At 44.3% G+C, this 21,145-nt stretch overlaps 1 pseudogene; it reads left to right on the forward strand.

The window, feature by feature from the left end:
- Positions 1-20,443, forward strand: part of LOC143127328 (solute carrier family 12 member 6-like) — a 39,117-nt pseudogene extending 18,674 nt beyond the window's left edge.
- The last annotated feature ends 702 nt before the right edge of the window (positions 20,444-21,145 follow it).

Consider the following 21,145-nt stretch of genomic DNA (forward strand, 5'->3'; position numbering starts at 1 on the left):
TCTCTCAAAAATGTCTAACATTCAAATACTTTGAATTCTGGATTAAGATGTCAAAGGTGGTACATTATTAATGTTGGTTCATAAGTCAAAGTATGAATAAAATGACGATCTTTTCTATTTTTGTTGGTGACATTAAAAAGTGGAGTGTATTACCTATTTCAGCACGCATATCTCTCTCCCTCTGCCCTTTCTTTCTTTCTTTCTTTCTTTCTTTCTTTCTTACTCTCTCTCTCTCTGCTCTCTCTTTCTCTGTCTTTCTCTTTCTCTCTCTCTCTCTCTCTCTTTCTCTCACTCTCTCTCTGTCTCAGGCATCATGGCGGGCTCTAACCGCTCGGGGGATCTGAAAGATGCTCAGCGCTCCATCCCCATTGGCACCATACTGGCCATCCTCACCACATCCTTCGTCTGTATCCTTCTGTCTGTCAGTCTGTCTATGGGTCTGTGTGTGTGTGTGTGTGTCTGTGTGTTTGGTGTTTGTGTGTGTGTGTAAGAGAGAGTGTGTGTGTGTGTGTGTGTATGTGTGTGTGTGCACGGTTGTGTTTCTGTGCATATGTGTGTTTGGTTGCACATGGTTTACACAGGGATTTGTCACATGCATACTTTTATGTAAACATAATCACATACACATATATTTGTGTGTAGGCCATCTTTCATTGCAGTGTGTGTGTGTGTGTGTGTGTGTGTGTGTGTGTGTGTGTGTGTGTGTGTGTGTGTGTGTGTTTAGGCCATGTTACATTGATTTTCCTTAATGTGTGCATCAGACCTGAGTTGTGTGGTGCTTTTCGGAGCCTGCGTGGAAGGCGTGGTGCTAAGAGACAAGTCAGTATACTCTTCCCCTCTGTGTGTGTGTGTGTGTGTGTGTGTGTACAGACCTCATTACTGGAGCCTTAAGAGAGTGCCAGCTTTAGTATTAATCCAATTGATGATTTTAGATAATTAATCTATTAGTTAATTAATCTCATGATCCCGTGTGGGCAAAATATAGACGGGCAAATCTGTGCCGTCTCCTAATTGGTCGAGACCCTGTTAAGAACAGAGCTTTTATGGCGAGCTCCTCGTAGAATTTATATTACACTGTGGGCTATCAGGCTAGCGCACATGTGAAAACAATGCATTGTAAATTTGATATCGACCCGCCACACACACACACACACACACACACACACACACACACACACACATACACACATACACATATACACACACACCATGAAAGGCAGTAGATCAAAGGCAACAAATGGGATTGAGATTTAAAGTCTTTATTTAGTTTGGAAGCGGTGCTGCGTAACCACGGAGACGTAAGTGCCTAAGTGGGCCTCCTGGTGCCAGCGGAGTGGACGGCGCTCACGCTGAACCTGTTTGGCTAAACTTCCTCTGACCCCCTCACTCTCTCAGAGAGGCCCCACATTACTGATTTACGCTAAACCAACACATCACCTCTCTCGGGAGTGTGTGGGTGTGTGTGTGTGTGTGTGTGTTCACAAATGCTGTGGGTTTGGGGGGCACAGAAAGGAAGGGGATATTTTTTTTAAAGTTCAGCAGAGACACACTGGTGTGCATGTCTAGCACATGTGTGAAATATTGTGTGTGTGTGTGTGTGTGTGTGTGTGTGTGTCTGTGTGTGTGTGTTTTAGACTATGCCCTGGTATGCTGGAGAGAGTGTGTTTGTATGTAAGCACGACAGTAGACCTCTGTGTGAGTGTGTGTGTGTGTGTGTGTGTGTTTGTCTGTCTGTGTGTCTGACATGGCTCCACTCCTCCGTTTTCCTCGAGTGTGTGTGTGTTTGTTTGACTGACTGACTGATATGGTTCCTCTTAAGTGTGTGTGCGTGCGTGCGTGCGTGCGTGCGTGCGTGCGTGTGTGTGTGTGTGTTTGTTTGACTGACTGATATGGGTCCTCGTGTGTGTGTGCGTGTGTGTAATACGTCTCCTCTCTCCTGTCTGTAGATTTGGAGACTCTGTGAGTGGGAACCTGGTGGTGGGTACTCTCTCTTGGCCCTCCCCCTGGGTCATCGTGATTGGCTCCTTTTTCTCGACGTGCGGTGCTGGCCTCCAATCACTGACAGGCGCACCCCGTCTCCTGCAGGCCATCGCTAAGGACAACATCATCCCCTTTCTGAGGGTGAGAAAAAGTGTGTGTGTGTGGTAGTTTTGTGCGCTGGTGGGTGAATTTGGTCAACTTACCTGCCACTGTGGCGGGTAAATAAATAGAGCTAGCATACCACAAATAGTCAGATCCGGTCTAATTTTCATACTTATTGTCGGTTAAAAATAAGAAAGTGTCTGTAGGGATCATGTAACGTTACCAGCCTATACGGGTAAATCACGCTGACAGGCACTGGTGCAGTGCTTCACTTTTTGCCACTACCATTAAGAAACCGTCGCTATGCTTTCATGTGCCACTGCTAGCTTATTTCAAGATGACTGCATAAACAAATCTAGTGAGATCTATGGATCTGCGTTGTATCTTCACAGACTAATATTCTCACGCGAATAGTTCTCTTTTGAAGTGGCCTGTATAGCTATTTTAATCCGGCCCACGACACCTTCACGGACAGACGGACATCTACACACCCCAGTCTTGGTGGAATATCCCACAAACTTTTCACTCAAGAAATTACAATATATCGTATATCAAGAAATTACAATATATCGTATATACCGTATATCAGAATAAATAGCAGAACTTACCAAACACAAAGGTGTAAAGCATTCCCTTATACAATTAGCCGTTTCAGAGTAATCCAGTTTTACATGAAATGTAAAAAACCTGCATAGTGTGCCTTATTTTGTATTAGGCCTACATGTAATACACACACACATACACGGCACACTATGCAGGTTTTTTAGCTTAATATGCAAGTTTTTTTCGCTTAATTTACCTTCATTTAACAGCTTCCGAGTCATTGGAATGGTTATATGGATTTTTTCGGGTTGAATGGTGGCCGTCTCGCTTCCCGCTAGCCACCCTTTCAACTGTGGGCCGGCGGGCCGACGGTCTCAGTGTCAGGAAGTATAACGAGTGTAACAAATTGCTTTACTGCATTCAAATACATAGAAAAAGGTAGCGATGGAGTTTCTTAGACATTCGTCATGACAAAGCCAGCGAAAAAGAAGCAAAAAACGAGAAAACAGTAAGGAAATTGCCAATACTGAATAGTTTACCTTTAACAATATCGCCTAGATAACTGTAAATATTAAAACCAGAGTTTTTCAATGTAGTTTAAAAAGAGTTTTTCAATGTAGTTTCGCAAAATGCTAAGCATGCATATTAAGTTTCTTAAAGCTGAACTGTGCTTAAATTGTTCAGTGCATCATTTCATAACAGGACAAATAGAAAATAAATGCTAAATGTTAAATATAGCCTTGATACCTGTAAATATTTAAATCAGATGATGTACAGTATAGTTAGATCAAGTTGGAGAGTTGGATTATAGGATGCTCCAGAACTCACACAAACGGAGTCTTAAAGGAGCCACACCACTTTTGACAAGACACTATTCCATATGAATGTGGTTCTGTTGACTTTTAGTTATTTGTTGCTACTGTGCTTGGAGGACAGCTGGTATCGCAATAATGCCGATAACGGTGATAATTTTGGGTAGCCTACTACATTCATTCCATACATCAAGATATTCACATTCAGTCTTTTCTAGTAGGTAAAGCAACTTCTTGACTATAAACCAACATGCCAAGTTTCAAAGCTCTCAGAGCTTATGTGATTGATCTGCACTAATTTATATGCCTTAACTCCAATACAGACAGGCTATATTTTAGTCATTTTTTTTGGTTTTGGGGTGTATAACAATATCTGTTAATTTAACAATCTTAGCAGTAAAATATTTTTAACCAAGAATCCATTTCATATATGAGAGACCTTAGAGATGAGAAAAAACATTGTTGTGTTTAGTTCTCCAACATTTGGGGCCACTGTCACTAGCCTAATAATCAAGATATCACATTTTCATGCCGTTTCTCTAGTGGCTGGTAAAAAAGTTGAGTGGCTGGTAGATTTTGGAATCCACCAGCCACAGTGGCAGGTGGAAAAAATATTTAATTTCCATCCCTGGTGTGTGCGCGCGTGTGTTCAGGCAGCAAGATGAATACAGTGTTCCTCTGTTGACATCTCAAGGCATGTTTTCAGAAATGATAGGCCCGAGAGCGTGACCAAAATATTTATCTTTTGAGGTACCAAGGTCTTCGCACAAAACACTCATTGTCATGGCACCCTCAACTGTTATGGTTGTGTGATATCATATCTGCTGTACATGGTTGTGTACAAGTGTGTTTGTTGTGTAATGCTTGTGTTTTTATTTTTGTGTGTGTATGTCATTTGGAATGGTAAGGCATATGCTCTGTTATATTTGTGGAATGTAATTGTGTGTGTGTGTGTGTGTGTGTGTGTGTGTGTGTGTGTGTGTGTGTGTGTGTGTGTGTGTGTGTGCAGGTGTTTGGACATGGTAAGGCGAATGGTGAGCCCACGTGGGCTCTGCTGCTGACTGCTCTGATCGCTGAGCTGGGGATCGATCCTCATTGCCTCTTTGGACCTTGTTGCACCAATCCTCTCTATGTGAGTGTGTGTGTGTGTGTCAGTCTGTCTGTTGTGTTTGATTCTGTTCATCTCTCTCTGTCTCTGTCTTTTGTGTGTGATTCTTTGAATTAGAAAAGGTGTGTGTGTGTGTAGTTTGTGTGCATGTGTGTAGTTTGTGTGTGTGTGTGTGTGTGTGTGTGTGTGTTAGGGGTGGGCGATATATATCGTCTGCGATAATATCGTGATTGTTGTTTTAACGTTGTGCAAATTGACATTATCGAGTATTTAAATTACTTGTGGGGAAAAAACAACACTTGAAATCAGCACTGAAGACTCATACATTCCCAGGAGGTAGGCTATGCGGGAGAAGTGCAGCAGAGCAAGTGTCACGTGATCACTAGTGGGTCACAACCAGGTCACAACGTTGTCCCACGCATGCCTAATGTTTATTTTGTGCAGCAAGAGTAGCCTACTTGGGATTTTATGCGGCTATATATTCTGTTCAAGTAGCATTGATGAGACAGTCACGTTTTGTCCTACACGGTATTATATGGAGAGAAAACATTAGCCTTTGAGTATTTTAATAGTCAGTTGTAAACAAATAACTATTCTCATGTAACTCTTTTGTAAATGGACTGAAGTTTGCTCTAAATATCTACGTTTATCGATTATGCTAACCGTTAGCATCTCTATGGGATTTCTCATATACATTAGCCATAAGCTAACGCATTAGTTTCTATTCTGTAACTTGGAATGCTAATATACGTGATTGCTCTAAAACAAAACATATAAGGAAATAACTGAGATGTAGGCTACTCTGTTGGTCTGCTCTTAGTTTTACAGTGAATCCTATGTAAAGGTTTGAAAGGAACTTCAGCTTCAGACTTTCTCTTGGGAAACTGTTAGGCTTATTCATCTTCTCTAATGTAGCTGGCTAGACCATGCCATTGCCACACACACAAGTGGGGGCAGAATTGGAAATGTGTCATAGAGTGACAATGCATTGGTTGATTTGGTTAAAAAGTCACAGGTTAGGTTATTGGTTATTATTGTAATGATGCTATTCATAAATAATGAGCTGTAAAGTAACTCAGACTTTAACAAAAACATTTTTTTAAAGGATATCGACTAATTATCGTTATCGTCAAAATCACAAAAAATATCGAGATATTATTTTTTGTCCATATCGCCCACCCCTAGTGTGTGTGTGTGTCAGTCTGTTGTGTTTGATTCTGTGCATTCAAAAAAGGTGTGTGTGTGTGTTTGTTTGTGTGTGTGTTGTGTACTAGTGGCTGTAGGAGAAGCGGTGTGTGTGTGTGTGTGTGTGTGTGTGCGCATGTTTGAGTGTTTGTGTGTGTGTGTGTTTGTGTGTGTGTTTTTAAAATGTAATTCCTCTGTTCTCTCTCCCTGCAGGTTCTTCTTGATGTGTTATCTGTTTGTGAATCTGGCCTGTGCACTGCAGACGCTGCTCCGAACCCCCAGCTGGAGACCACGCTTCTCCTACTACCACTGGTACACACACACACACACACACACACACACACACACACACACACACACCGCTTCTCCTACTACCAGTACTACACACACACACCACTTCTCCTACTACCAGTACTACACACACACACCACTTCTCCTACTACCACTGGTACACACACACACACACACACACACACACCCCTTCTCCTACAGCCACTGGTACACAACACACACACATACACACACACACACAAACAAACAAACAAACACACACACACACACACACACACACACACATACACAAAAACAAGCACACAGAAAACAGAAACACACATGTAGACTATACACACGTCTTTCATTTACCAGGAACACACCTAAACACCTATGCATATACATACATACAGGCACACACACACGCGCGCGCACACACACACACACACACACACACACACACACACACACACACAGAGACACGCACACCCTCTTGTGGTCTATTTTTAAGAGACCCTCCCCCCCCCCGTGCTGGCAGTGCTACACTAACAGTATGTTCTTTCCTCAGGACTCTCTCTTTTTTGGGCATGACGATTTGCCTCTCGTTGATGTTTATATCGTCATGGTACTATGCCATTGTTGCCATGGTGATTGCAGGCATGATCTACAAGTACATCGAGTACCACGGGTATGTTACCATAGTAACTGGATCCCTCTGATTGACTCTGTGGCCTTTTGTGTGTGTGTGTGTGTGTGTGTGTGTTTGTGTGTAAAATAATAATGGCGACTAGCTGAAACAGTGAGAGCAACGTGGAGTCCTTATGGTTGTGTGTATGTGTGGGAATCTGTGTGAGTGCATGATTGTGGTCACATGCCTACAGAAACAGACAGCTCAAAGATCAGCCTGCCATTCCTGCATAGTCACAGGTAGACAAGGAGAGCTCTGTGTGTGCGTGTGCGTGTGCATGCAGAAAATCACAAGATTGTATCCGTATTGTATTACTGTGACTGGAATGTGTGTGTGTTAATGGGTAGGAGGGGACTTGTTTGTGTGCGTGTGTGTGTGTGTGTGCGCGTGTGCATGCAGAAAATCACAAGATTGTATCCGTATTGTATTACTGTGACTGGAATGTGTGTGTGTTAATGGGTAGGAGGGGACTTGTGTGTGTGTGTGTGTGTGTGTGTGTTGCAGGGCAGAGAAGGAGTGGGGTGATGGCATCAGAGGTCTGTCTCTCAGCGCTGCTCGCTTTGCCCTGCTCAGGCTGGAAGAGGGAGCTCCTCACACTAAAAACTGGAGGTAAACACACGCGCACGCGCACACACACGCACACACACACACATAGAAATACCAAACACATCACATTATGTACACACATACCAAACACATCACACACATACACATACATACATACCACACATGCACACACACAATGCAGTCACTCATGACTCGCATACCTTCACAAATTTTTGATAATAATATTTGCCCCTGGGGGGAATTTGGACCACACACACACACACACACACACACACACACATACACATACATACACACACACACACACACACACACACATACACACACACGCATGCACACATACATATACACACACACACACACACACACACACACACACACACACACACACACACATATACACTAACACACACTGTCCCATTATGTCTGTGTGGCTCTCAGGCCTCAGCTGCTGGTGCTGTTGAAGCTGGACGAGGATGCTCACGTGAAGTCCCCGCGGCTGCTGACGTTTGCCGCCCAGCTGAAGGCGGGAAAAGGCCTGACCATCGTGGGCACTGTTCTTTCCGGGAACTTCCTGCACAGCTATGGCGAGGCACTGGCCGCCGAGCAGGTAGGTCTGTCTCTGTGTCTGTGTGACTGTTTGGCTGCCTGTCTGCCTGTCTGTCTGTCTGTGTGTGTGGGTGTGTGTGTCTGTGTGACTGTTTGGCTACCTGCCTGCCTTTGTGTGTGTGTGTGCGTGACTGTTTGGCTGCCTGTCTGTGTGTGTGTGTGTGTGTGTGACTGTTTGGCTGCCTGTGTGTGTGTGTGTGTGTGTGTGTGACTGTTTGGTTTTGCCTGTGTTTGTGTGTGTGTGTGTGTGTGTGTGTGTGTGTGTGTGTGTGTGTGTGTGTGTGACTGTTTGGTTCTGCCTGTGTTTGTGTGTGTGTGTGTGTGTGTGTGTGACTGTTTGGTTCTGCCTGTGTTTGTGTGTCTGTCTTTCTTTCTTTCTGCATGTCTATCTGTCTGTCTGTTAGTCTTTCTCCCTCTTTCATTTCATCTCTCTTTCTTCCCTTTATCTCTTCATCCTCCTGTTCCTCTTCTCTCATCCTCTGTAATCTCTAAATAAAGCTGAAGTCACTTCAGTAACACCATCACACACATTCACTGCCATATTCTGGCAGCCGTGGCCCACTGGTTAGCACTCTGGACTTGTAACCGGAGGGTTGCCGGTTCGAGCCCCGACTAGTGGGCACGGCTGAAGTGCCCTTGAGCAAGGCACCTAACCCCTCACTGCTCCCCGAGCGCCGCCGTTGTAGCAGTCAGCTCACTGCGCCGGGATTAGTGTGTGCTTCACCTCAGTGTGTTCACTGTGTGCTGAGTTTGTTTTACTAATTCACAGATTGGGATAAATGCAGAGACCAATTTTCCCCTCACGGTATCAAAAGAGTATTTATACTTATACTTATACTACTTATATTTCCCTCAGGACAGAACAAAATGAACACCCAAAGAACAACCTAAAACTTAAGCAGTAACTGGCTAACCTTTGACATGTCTAGTTCCTGTGTGTGTGTGTGTTCATGTCTGCCTGTTTAAGAATGAGTAGTTGCATAGTCACACACAGACATGGAGGCAGTTTGGCCCAAGGCCATAGTCTGGAATCATTTTGGCCTCTGTGATGTTTGTCCTGTCTCTCTGAACTTTCTGTCTCATACATTTGCTCTCTCTCTCTCTCTCTCTCTCTCTATCTCTCTATCTCTCACTGTATTTTTCTTCCTCCTTCTGTTCTAATCATACAGTACATGTTTACACTAACAAATATTATTGAAAGTCAAACATAGAACATGTTTTAACTACAAACTAAACTAATAAACAGGTAAGAAAATAGTAGTAAATTATTAAAATGTTATATTATATGTTATATAATCGAATAAATTATTGCATATTTATAACAATATTAACGTAATGGAAAGTACTGTCAGGTCAATGGTTATCACCTCAGATTCTATATGCTCTCTCTGGCGTAAGCCATGGAAGACACAACAAGCTTTTTAAATTAAAATTCATATTAACTAGTGTATATTAATAACATGTAATATTAACAAAACAATTAAAATTGAATGAAATTGACTCACGCACTCACACTCTCTCCCTCCCCTCCATTCCTCTCCCTTCCTCTCTCTATCCCTCCCTCCCTCGATCCATCCATCCCTCCGTCCGCCGGTCAGACTCTGAAGCACCTGATGGAGAAGGAGCGGGTGAAGGGCTTCTGCCAGTGCATCGTGGCCCAGAAGCCCCGCGAGGGCATCAGCCACATGATCCAGTCCAGCGGCCTGGGCGGCATGAAGCCCAACACGGTAGTCATGGGCTGGCCCCTCGCCTGGAGACAGAGCGAGGACCCGCAGTCCTGGAAGACCTTCATCAGTGAGTCACGCCAAATGCAATAAATTGTGAACGATAAACATATGCAAATTGATTGTTGTCATCAATTTGAATCGCGTTGTACCTGATGTGAATCGAGAGTTAATCCACTTTCCTGGAACAGATTAGATTTCTATGCACATTAGGAGATTGGGTGCACATTTGAAGCGTCTCCAGCAGGGATCAACGTTAACTTTTAAAAGTGATTAAAAAGTGGTTTTCAGCTTGGCAACCAGGCATGAGGTTTTGGTTGCCAAAGCCAACCAAATTTGGTAGCCAAGGGCAACCGTTAATGTTGAGCCCTGGTTTCTAGTCAGGATTTCTTACTGTAATAGTTAAAATATTATACATTACATAACCTCTATGCTCCTTATATGTCACTGTAGACATGTCATCTGGAAAACCTTTATATATCTAACTATACACTTTTGTAGATAATTAATCTCTATCGTCTACATCAGTGTTTCTCAAAGTGTGGTCCGGGGACCACTGGTGGTCCGCAAGCTAGCCCAAGTGGTCCGCGAGCAGACGTGGTAAAATATAATATAGATGAGTTGTTTGCAATATTGAACCAACTTGTATGTAAATCCAAACATTTCTGCAACACTGCCTATGTAAGCCATGCCAGTTTAAATCATATGAATTCTCTGAAACAATAATACAATCAAAGTGGTTCAGTGAGTAGGCCTATTGTGTAATTTACTATTGAAGTAGGTCTAATTTTTTTATTTTTTTTTAGCTAGGTGGTCCGTGAAGCTTTTTTTATTGATTAAGTGGTCCTTGGTCTGAAAAAGTTTGAGAAACACTGGTCTACATAACTACACAGAATACTGTACTCTACCTGCACTTTGGTATTTAAAGCTTATTTTGCACTTCTGGTTGCATGTCAACTGCATTTAATTGGCTCTGTACCTGTACCCTGCTAAATGAGAGTAAAGTTGAATCTAATCTAATCTAAACAAGTTGGATAGAAACCTGTTTAGGGAGTCACGGCGGGAGAGGGGGATGGAGGATGAGAAAAGAGAAGAAGAGGAGAGAGGGAGGAGAAGGACGGAGGATAAGAAAAGAGAGGAGGCATGAATGCCAACTCCGTGGTCATGGACTGACCCCACATATGGCAGCAGAACAAAGGGCAAAGCATGGCCTAGATCCCCTTTTAGATCCGTGATTAAGAGATGCTTGATGGAAATCCCTCTTCTGTCGATCTCATTCTTTATCTCCTTTCCTCCTCTTGCCCTCTGTCTTCTCACTCTATCCCTTCCTTCATCCTTTTTTTCCTCCCCTATTTTATTCCCTCTCTCTTTCCCTTTCTCTTTTTTTCTCCTTTCATCTTCCTCTTCCCCTCTCCCTCGCTCTCTCCTTTACCCTGCCTTTTCTCTCTATTCCTCTTTTCTCTGTCTCTCTTTCTCTCTCTGTCTTTCCTTTACTCCCCCCTTTTTTCCCTCTCCCTTATCTCTTTTTCTCTCCTTTCATCTTACTGTCCCCCTCTCTCTCTCTCTCTCTCTCTCACCCCTCCCTCTCTCTTTCTCTCCTTTCCTCTCTCCTCCTCCCTGTCCCCCCTGTCTCAGATACGGTGCGGGTGACCACAGCGGCCCACCTGGCTCTGCTGGTGCCCAAGAACATCTCCCTGTTCCCCACCAGCAGCGAGCCCTGCACCGAGGGCACCATCGACGTCTGGTGGATCGTCCATGACGGAGGCATGCTCATGCTGCTCCCCTTCCTGTTGCACCAGCACAAGGTGTGTGTGTGTGTGTGTGTGTGTGTGTGTGTGTGTGTGTGTGTGTGTGTGTGTGTGTGTGTGTGTGTGTGTGTGTGTGTGTGTGTGTGTGTGTGTGTGTGTGTGTGCGTGTGTGTGTGCCATTCCTGCATAGTCACAGGTGAACAAGGAGAGCTCTGTGTGTGTGTGTGCGCGTGTGCATGCAGAAAAGCACAAGATTGTATCCGTATTGTATTACTGTGACTGGCATGTGTGTGGTAATGGGTAGGAGGGGACTTGTTAATACATTTTTCTGTGCTGGTGTGTGTGTGTGTGTGCATGCGTGTGCGTGCGACTACCCTACACCAATTAAAGGTCACATACTGCAGCAGGAGGGGGGGCAGATAGAGGTTTGTCTGTGTGTGTGTGGGGGGGGGGGGGGGGTCATGTTTGTTCAATGAGTGTATGTGATCATATCCAGTGTAGTAATTGTGTGTGTGTGTGTGTGTGTGTGCGGGGTCAGGTGTGGCGTAAGTGTGCCATGCGGATCTTCACAGTGGCTCAGATGGAGGACAACTCCATTCAGATGAAGAAGGACTTGGCCACCTTTCTCTACCAGCTGCGGATAGAGGCCGAGGTGGAGGTGGTGGAAATGGTAAGACACACACACACACACACACACACAGAAGACCCTGATCTCACATACTCCACCGATGTTGCTTTTATCCTATTGCACTCACATTTGCAGGCATATCTGTGACTTTAAGGGCCTGTGTCCACCAATCGCGTTTTTTGCGCCGACGGTGGCTATTTTCTATACAAATCCTATGAAGCTCAGCATTCACAGCGCTCGGCATTCACAGCGCTCGGCATTCACAGCGCTCGGCGCCCTCGGCGGAAAAAGGCTCTCGGTGCTGACCGTTTACTTTCCTGCAGTGCTCAGAGCGCTCAAAGTTTAAATCTGTTCAAGTTTTAGAACAGCGCTGGGCTCGTCAATGTCACTTCTCTCACAATGACTGTAACCTACCAACAATAAACGCTTGACCGAGGCGCTCTTAAAATGAGGCTAAGCGCGCTATCAGCACAAAAAAATGTGATTGGTGGACACACACAGGCCCTAATGTTGAACAGTGAAACTTGTCAAATAGTTGAAGGAAATCACAAATCTGTTTCCACGTCTCTCCTCTTTCCCTCTCTCTCTCTCTCTGTCTCTCTTTCTTTCTCTCTCTCTCTCTCTCTCTTTCATCTATCTTTCTCTCTCTCTCTCTCTCTCTCCTCTTCTCTTCTCTCTCTCTCATTTTTGCTCTTCCTATCCCTCTCTCATTCTCACCCACTTCCACCTCTCTGCTCTACCCCCTCATCTCTCTCCGTTTTCTCTTGACCCTTCTTCTTCTTCTCCTTTCTTTCTCTCTCTTCCCTCTACCCATTTGTACTCCCTTTCTTCTGTCATCCACCGCTTCTCTTCCTCTTCCATTCTGCTCCCTGCATTCTCTCACTCTCTCCCCTCCTTCTCTGCTCCCCCTCTCTTTCTCTCTCTCTCTCACCCCCCTCTCCCCCCTCCTCTTCTCTGTTCCCTCCATCCTTGCAGCATGACAGTGACATCAGTGCGTATACGTACGAACGAACTCTGATGATGGAGCAGCGCTGCCAGATGCTCCGGCAAATGCGTCTCTCCAAGTCCGACCGCGAGAAGGAGGTGAGGAGTGTGTGTGTGTGTGAGAGAGAGAGAGAGAGAGAGAGATGCTGCTGACATAAGCTCAGAGCAATATATATCAAGAGATTTGTTGAGAGAGAGAGAGAGATTGATTTGTGCTATTTGTGGGTGTGGCAACAGCAGTGCTAAATCTGGAGATGTAGAGTTGACCATTGTGCGATTGACGCCCTCTACTGTAAGCTACTCTAAATGCATGCGTTTGGTACGGGACTGATGGGCTGAATTATTCATTCAAGACATTGAGAAAGAAAGGGAGATTGATTGATTAATTAAATGTCCTTTCCATTCCTGTCCCACACACACGCACGCACACACACACACACACACACACACACACACACACACACACACACACACCGTGTCTCTCTCATTGAAGCGAGGGCGCTGGAGTCTTGATGAAGTAAGTGCATAGCCTCCCAGTAGCCTGTGCACTAGCGTAGCATACCGAGTGATTGTCTGTCAGAGTAAGTGTCTGTGTTTGTGCATAGGTATGTGTGTGAACATGTGTATATGCTTTGGTTGACCATATGAAATACTTTTTAAGGGTAAGAGCAGGCTTAACTCAGTCTCTTATTGTTTTCAAGATTGCTGCTGGGCAAAACTTAGTTAGAAGTAGTCAGAATATATATGAGAATTTTTTTTTTATCAATATAAGTAAATATAGATAAAAATATTGATGTATACAAAGTGTGGCCTTTTCTTCTTTTCTGACCCTACGAAAGAGAAACTGCCGTTCATTTAGAGAACCGGTACCCCAGTGTCCAGTGCTGTGTTGTGGTCAGTGATGGTGTGTATGTCCACCCCGTAGGTGTATCTCTCTCCCATACCGAAGACAGAGGCAGTCTACACCAACCCCCGCAACCACAACAAGAGAAAGGTAGAACGAGAGAGGAACAGAGGAGGATGGAGAGAGGGGAGTAGAGGAGGAGGAGAGCAGGGAAGAGCTGAAGAAAGGAATACAGTGAGATTTTGAAAGAACAGAAAAAAGAGAGGAGGGAAAGAGACAAAAAGTAGCTGCCGTGGACATTGGGAGGTTGTCACAAATTGCTAATTCATCCTGTGATGTGTGTGTGTGTGTGTGTGTGTGTGTGTGTGTGTGTATGTGTGTATGTGTGTGTTTGTGTGTGTATGAATGTATGTATGTGTGTGTTTGTGTGTGTGTGAATGTATGTGTGCGTGTGTGTGTGTGTGTGTGTGTATGTGTGTGTTTGTGTGTGTATGTACGCGTGTGTGCGTTTGTGTTTGTGTAATCGTGTTACCTGTAGGCTCAGCTGGTGAAGGACCGCAACTCCATGCTGCGCTTGACCAGCATCGGCTCCGACGACGACGACGACACAGACGGATGTTCAGGCGGAGCGGGAGCAACAGCAGCATCAGGAGGAGGAGGAGGAGGAGGAGGAGGTGGTGGGGACCGCAGCGAGCGTAGCGGAGGAGGAGGAGGAGGAGGAGCGACAGGGGCAGAGAACCAGCGGGTGCACATGACCTGGACCAAAGAGAGGGCGCAGCGGGTCCTCCTCACGCAGACGCAAACGCACACACACTCCGGCTGCAGCACGCCCGAGGGCTTCAGAGACATGCTCAGCATCAGGCCGTGAGTTTACACACACACACACACACACACACACACACACACACACTCCGGCTGCAGCACGCCCGAGGGCTTCAGAGACATGCTCAGCATCAGGCCGTGAGTTTACACACACACACACACACAGACACACAGACACACACACACACTCCGGCTGCAGCACGCCCGAGGGCTTCAGAGACATGCTCAGCATCAGGCCGTGAGTTTACACACACACACACACACACACACACACACACACACACACACACTCCGGCTGCAGCACGCCCGAGGGCTTCAGAGACATGCTCAGCATCAGGCCGTGAGTTTACACACACACACACACACACACACACACACACACACACACACACACACACACTCCGGCTGCAGCACGCCCGAGGGCTTCAGAGACATGCTCAGCATCAGGCCGTGAGTTTACACACACACACACACACACACACACACACACACACACAGAGAGAGAGAGGGAGGGCTTCAGAGACATGCTCAGCATCAGGCCGTGAGTTTACACACACACACACAGAGAGAGAGAGGGAGGGCTTCAGAGACATGCTCAGCATCAGGCCGTGAGTTTACACACACACACACACACACACAGAGAGAGAGGGAGGGCTTCAGAGACATGCTCAGCATCAGGCCGTGAGTTTACACACACACACACTCGGGCTGCAGCACGCCCGAGGGCTTCAGAGACATGCTCAGCATCAGGCCATGAGTTTACACACACACACACACACACACACACACACACACACACACACACACACACACACACACACACACACACTCAGGCTGCAGCACGCCCGAGGGCTTCAGAGACATGCTCAGCATCAGGCCGTGAGTTTACACACACGCACACACACACACACACACACACACACAGAGAGAGAGAGAGGGAGAGCTTCAGAGACATGCTCAACATCAGGCCGTGAGTTTACACACACACACACACACACACACACACACACACACACACACACACACACACACACACACACACACAGAGAGAGGGAGAGCTTCAGAGACATGCTCAGCATCAGGCCGTGAGTTTACATACACACACACACACACACAGGGAATACACAATACATTTAGAGAATATAGGCAAGCACACACACACAACCATTTTTCAGGTCTTTTTCAGAAAAGTCTAAAAAAGGTTTACAGCATTCTTGCAAACGTTGTACTTTCATACACAATAGGGTTGGGCTGGTGATATGCCGGCTTGGCATATGATTCATTTTGGACTGAGTAGTAGGATGAAGTATCAGGGCTACATGGCCTTTGAAATGAAGATTTTTTAAGACCACACTTCGCAACGAACTTTTGGCATGTCCTTGAATGCGTTGACACAGGGAACTTGACTACGATTGCATGGAAAGAAGCCCTTGAATGTTATTATATCCTCACAATAATCATGTAAAATATTGTTCAATCTGTTGGAATACCTTACTCCAATGTACGTGCAATAGAATATGCATTTGTGTCGTTGCAACACATATTTCAGTATTAAAATAGACTAGCAGCAAATGTATTGCATTTCCCTGCTTATCTGCAGGTTCATAAAGGGTTGTCCATTTTGCAGATAAGGATATCACTTGTAACTGTTTCTAGTGGAAGGGGTAGGGGTTCAAATTAGTAATTGGCTTCTATTTATTTGTCTACAGTCAAACATTGCGATGGACAATGACAGGCTGTATATGTTTCTATGTTATAGCAGAGGCACTACAATGCACTGTGTGGTGGTGGTGGTGGTGACGCAACCCAAACCTAATACGCACCACACCTGTAGCAACCCAAACCTAATACGCACCACACCTGTAGAAAGACACACAGCTCTCATTTTTCTATTGACACACCAGCATTGCAAACATCACTATTCATCAATAAGAACCCATCTGTTTTTAGTTGTCATTCTGTTTTGCGAACTCAACTCAAGCTCAAACTAAATTTCAATTGTAACTTCTGGTTATTACAACCTGTTACCAGTTTATATCTATCTGTTATATATTAGTTAAATGTGTTTATAAATGAAGATAACATTTGGTCACTAATTGTACCTCCAGGGACCAATCCAACGTACGGCGCATGCACACTGCGGTGAAGCTCAATGAGGTCATCGTCAACAAGTCCCATGATGCTCGGCTGGTCCTGCTCAACATGCCCGGTCCACCCAGAAACCCAGACGGAGATGAGAACTGTATCCTTCACCAAATCTTCACCATCATTAATTTGTATTACCTGTAATTCCAGGGCTTAAATTTCACTGCGGGATTGCGGGTATTGCGCATAATTTGTTCAAGTCCCGCAACTCTAGCCATCATAATGCGAGAAATTCCCGCATACACTTTTACAGCCTGTCTGATGACGTTAATATAATCATGAAGTGGCGTGAAGGCGGTGCTATTGACCGGACGGATCAACTACCGAGTTGAATTGAACATGGCCTCATGCAGACGCAGACACACACACACACGGAGAGAGAGAGAGAGAGAGAAACACTTTGCGCTTACGCAAATAGGCTACTACGCAACCATGGCAAACTTTTACATCTGGAAAGAGCTCCTTGGTAACTATCCTGCTAGCTCCGGTCACGTCAACACTTGATCCCAGAAAGATTGTCTTCAACTTGTTAGTTTTTTGAACATTAATTTTATCTAATAACATAGAAAACATAATGAATTGCATCCACATATCCTTATGCACTATGCACAACTTTTATTCACTAGCGACTAGCCTAAAACCGTCAGGCTGAAGGGAGGCTAATTACTCTCACTTATTTTCTTAAAGTGACAGGCACTCAATTACACCTACTCATCACCAATGTGCACTCAATTAGACCTACACAACACATTAAAGATATGCCTAAGTGTTATAGTTTAAACGTCAATATGAAGCATTCAAATTACTAAATATGTTTAGCTACTAGTAATTACTAGTAAAATGCTATACATTAAAAAAAATACATTATTAACTAAATACACTCTATATGAATTAACAAATATATGAAATAGAAACATAGCCTATCACATAAGCCATAATTTTCAGTGTGTGTGTGGAGAGAGTCAAGCAGAATCTAGGATGTCCACTGTTGTGAATGATCCCACTACAGTATATATTACTGATGACGTCAGGGTGTTGGGGGCCCCAAAATCAAACACTTTTTTAAAAAGTATCGAAGAAGTATCGAAATTGCAATCCCCCCCCCCTAAATTGTGTAAATCCCCCCTACATGAATAACCTAAGGGGGGAATTCCCCCCCATTTTGAAAAATTAATTTTAAGCCCTGAATTCCAATCTAAAATTATTTCTCAATACTATTATTTAGATGAGTTAGTTAGGTGTATATAAGGCTGTGTCTCCATTAAACCGGGCAAATAGAATTAGGTATATATTAAGTAAAATTGATCTCATCCACATAATAGCTTTTGTATAGTTTTTCAAAATTGTTGCATCCACACTATATTATATATAAGTATATATTGGAGTATATATACTCTTTTGATCCTTTGAGGGAAATTTGGTCTCTGCATTTATCCCAATCCGTGAATTAGTGAAACACACTCAGCACACAGTGAACACACAGTGAGGTGAAGCACACACTAATCCCTGCCTGCTACAACAGCGGCGCTCGGGGAGCAGTGAGGGGTTAGGTGCCTTGCTCAAGGGCACTTCAGCCGTTCCTACTGGTCGGGGTTCGAACCGGCAACCTTCCGGTTACAAGTCCGAAGCGCTAACCAGTAGGCCACGGCTGCCCATAAGACCACTAAAACACTTACACGCCATAGAAGCGTTTGTTGTTGGTGGTGTCTGGAACATTAACTTTTATTTAACTTTTATAACCACATGCCATGACACAGATACAAAATTACATGTGTACACGTTTACCCTGTACACACTGCAACGTGAACCCAATGTTTTGAGATTTATCCACCCCAGAGATAATTTTTTGAAAAAAACATTGTTTTCAGTGTTTTAATGTGGACAGAGAAATAATCAAATAAATAATTATGCATATTTAGATTTACTCAATTAATGTGGACTGGACCTTAATATGCATCTTTCTATTTGTCTGTATCCATTTCAGTATATTATTATATGTTATAATGGTAATGATGTTCTCTTTGGACAAACTGATGAACACCTCTGCCCTGTTGGTAGCTACAAGCTTGGATGTCAGTCAGTAATCCTTGACTGACCCATTCAGACATGGAGTTTTTGGAGGTACTCACGGAAGGGCTGGAACGTGTGCTATTGGTCAGGGGAGGAGGAAGTGAGGTCATCACCATCTACTCCTGATTGAACAGCAAGATGGAAATGTTCAAAATATTTTTTTTGCCAACAGTGAGGGGGTGAAAGGGAGGTATTGCTAGCAGATGGATGCCCCCTCCCTCCTCCAAACAATCCAAAACCCCAACCTTCAGTATGGACATTAATTGGCCATTGTTATTGCAACTCCCGCCAGCTAGTATATAATAACTTTTTGGCCATTGTTTCCCTCTCCTTCTACCACTACCCTTGTTAGACCACTTGAGAACATTTAAAAAGCCAATCCACATCTCATTCCAATTCACCCCCTCAAAACAAGCAGTGTCTGAGTGCTATGTTTGAGTGCTCTGTGCTCTTTGTCGACCTGTGCGTGTGGGTGTGCGTGTGTATGTGTGTGTGGTGGAGAATGTATAGGCCCATGAGTGTATCATCAAAAGTAGTTGACTGAAAGTGAGATTGAAGATCGAAAGGGAAATCAGGGACCAGTTGTGAGCTGACAGACAAGACAACACAAGTTGGATAGTGTGTTAGTGTGTGCGTGTCTGTGTGTGTGGTATCTGTGGAGTGCGGTGTCGTGGACCAATGTTTAAACCACACAAAACACAGTGGAACAGAGATTGTGTTCCATTGGATTGACTCAGGAGTAGCTTCAGTAGGTTTGATATTGGACCTGGTGTGACCATATGTGTGTGTTTTTGAGCGAGTTTGAAGGTAGTAGTATATGTCGATCCATCATGTCAGCTCTGTGCACATGTATGGTCATCAAGAAGAAGTGTGTGTGTGTGTGTGTGTGTGTGTGTGTGTGTGTGTGTTGCCCAAAAGGCAAGGGGCAGGAGGGGGCAAATTTCCTTTTTGAAAAGGGTAACAGTGTTGTAGCAATATAGATCTGGCCTTGTTGCACATTGGACCACTATAGAGAGGACCATCACAAAGCATGCTGTTCAGTGATGTTAAGTGTTCAAACTGTGGTCTGCAAAGTGTGTGTGTGTGTGTGAGAGAGAGAGAGTGAGTGTGTGGTAGTGTAATTGCTTGTAGAATCCATAATGGGCGAAGTTATTTGTGCGCTGCTTTTTTCTTCGCTTGACACTTTTGCGGTCCTGTGCTGTCCAATCCACCACCAAAACTATACCTCCTTTGCCATCGTCTCCTGGTGTCTCCTGCTGTGTGTGTGTATGTGTGTGTGTGTATGTGTGTGTGTGTGTGTGTGCACGCGTGCGTGCATGTGTGTGTGTGTGTGTGCGCGCGCGCGTGTGTGTGTGCATGCGTATGTATCAGCTGCCTACAGCAACGCTTGTGAACTCAACTCAACAGAGGAGTGGGAAGGAGACATTTTATTCCACTAACCTTCTTGTCTCAGTGTTGTTCATTTAATGTGCAGGGATTGTATTTGTTTCTGTTTTTTGGCTTGTATATACACAAAGATGTCCCAGATTTTATCTTTTTTTTTTAATGCCATCAGTTGAATATTGACAACTGCTTGAAAACTGGGAATAAACCAATTTTGTGAAGAAATCCAAAGGTTTAATTGTCTATTCATTTAATCTGTTTTTACACACATAGAGTTGCATACGTTTTGGGTGATTGTTCAAAGACTTTCCAAAAATCCAAACAGAAAAAGCTCTTTCCATGTCTATCTTTCCATACATGTCTGAAAGGAAAACTGAAAGGCAATTTTTCACATAGACCCATGTTTCTCGAAAATCAAAAACAAAGATGCCCCCAGTGTGTAACACTGTCTGGCCACTCTAGTTGTTGGCTGCAGCAACTTGAGCTAGGTAGCACCAATTGTTTTCCGTACCGACAATAGACCTACTCGGTGACCTCAAGAAACACATCTGAAAAATGGCCAGAGTTCTCCAAGTATGATGACATGACACATTACAATTTCAACTGACACTTTTATCCAAAGCAACTCAGAGAAAACAATTGCAAGACAATAACCCCCCCCCCCCCCCCCATATATTTTCTCAGTCACGCTTTTGCATTTGCTTCAACTGCACACAATGATGTTTATGGGATGTCTGTATCCTTAAATCTTTATTTCACAATTGAATATAGTCATGGATTTTTAGTGAGATTGAGGGATGGGGTTAATAAGGCACTTAGGTGTGTGTGTGTGAGAGAGAGAGATCTCAGCTCTAGAATCTGCTGGATTTCACAAAACATGAGACACGAGATTGCAATCAGAGGCTGTACCTTTAAGAGACATTACTGGAACTG

The sequence above is a fragment of the Alosa pseudoharengus genome, unplaced genomic scaffold (genome assembly GCF_046254945.1).
Source record: "Alosa pseudoharengus isolate Yale_2024_CS ecotype anadromous, Long Island Sound unplaced genomic scaffold, YU_APseudo_1.1 YU_APseudo_1.1_scf_17, whole genome shotgun sequence".
NCBI classification, from domain to species: domain Eukaryota; kingdom Metazoa; phylum Chordata; class Actinopteri; order Clupeiformes; family Clupeidae; genus Alosa; species Alosa pseudoharengus.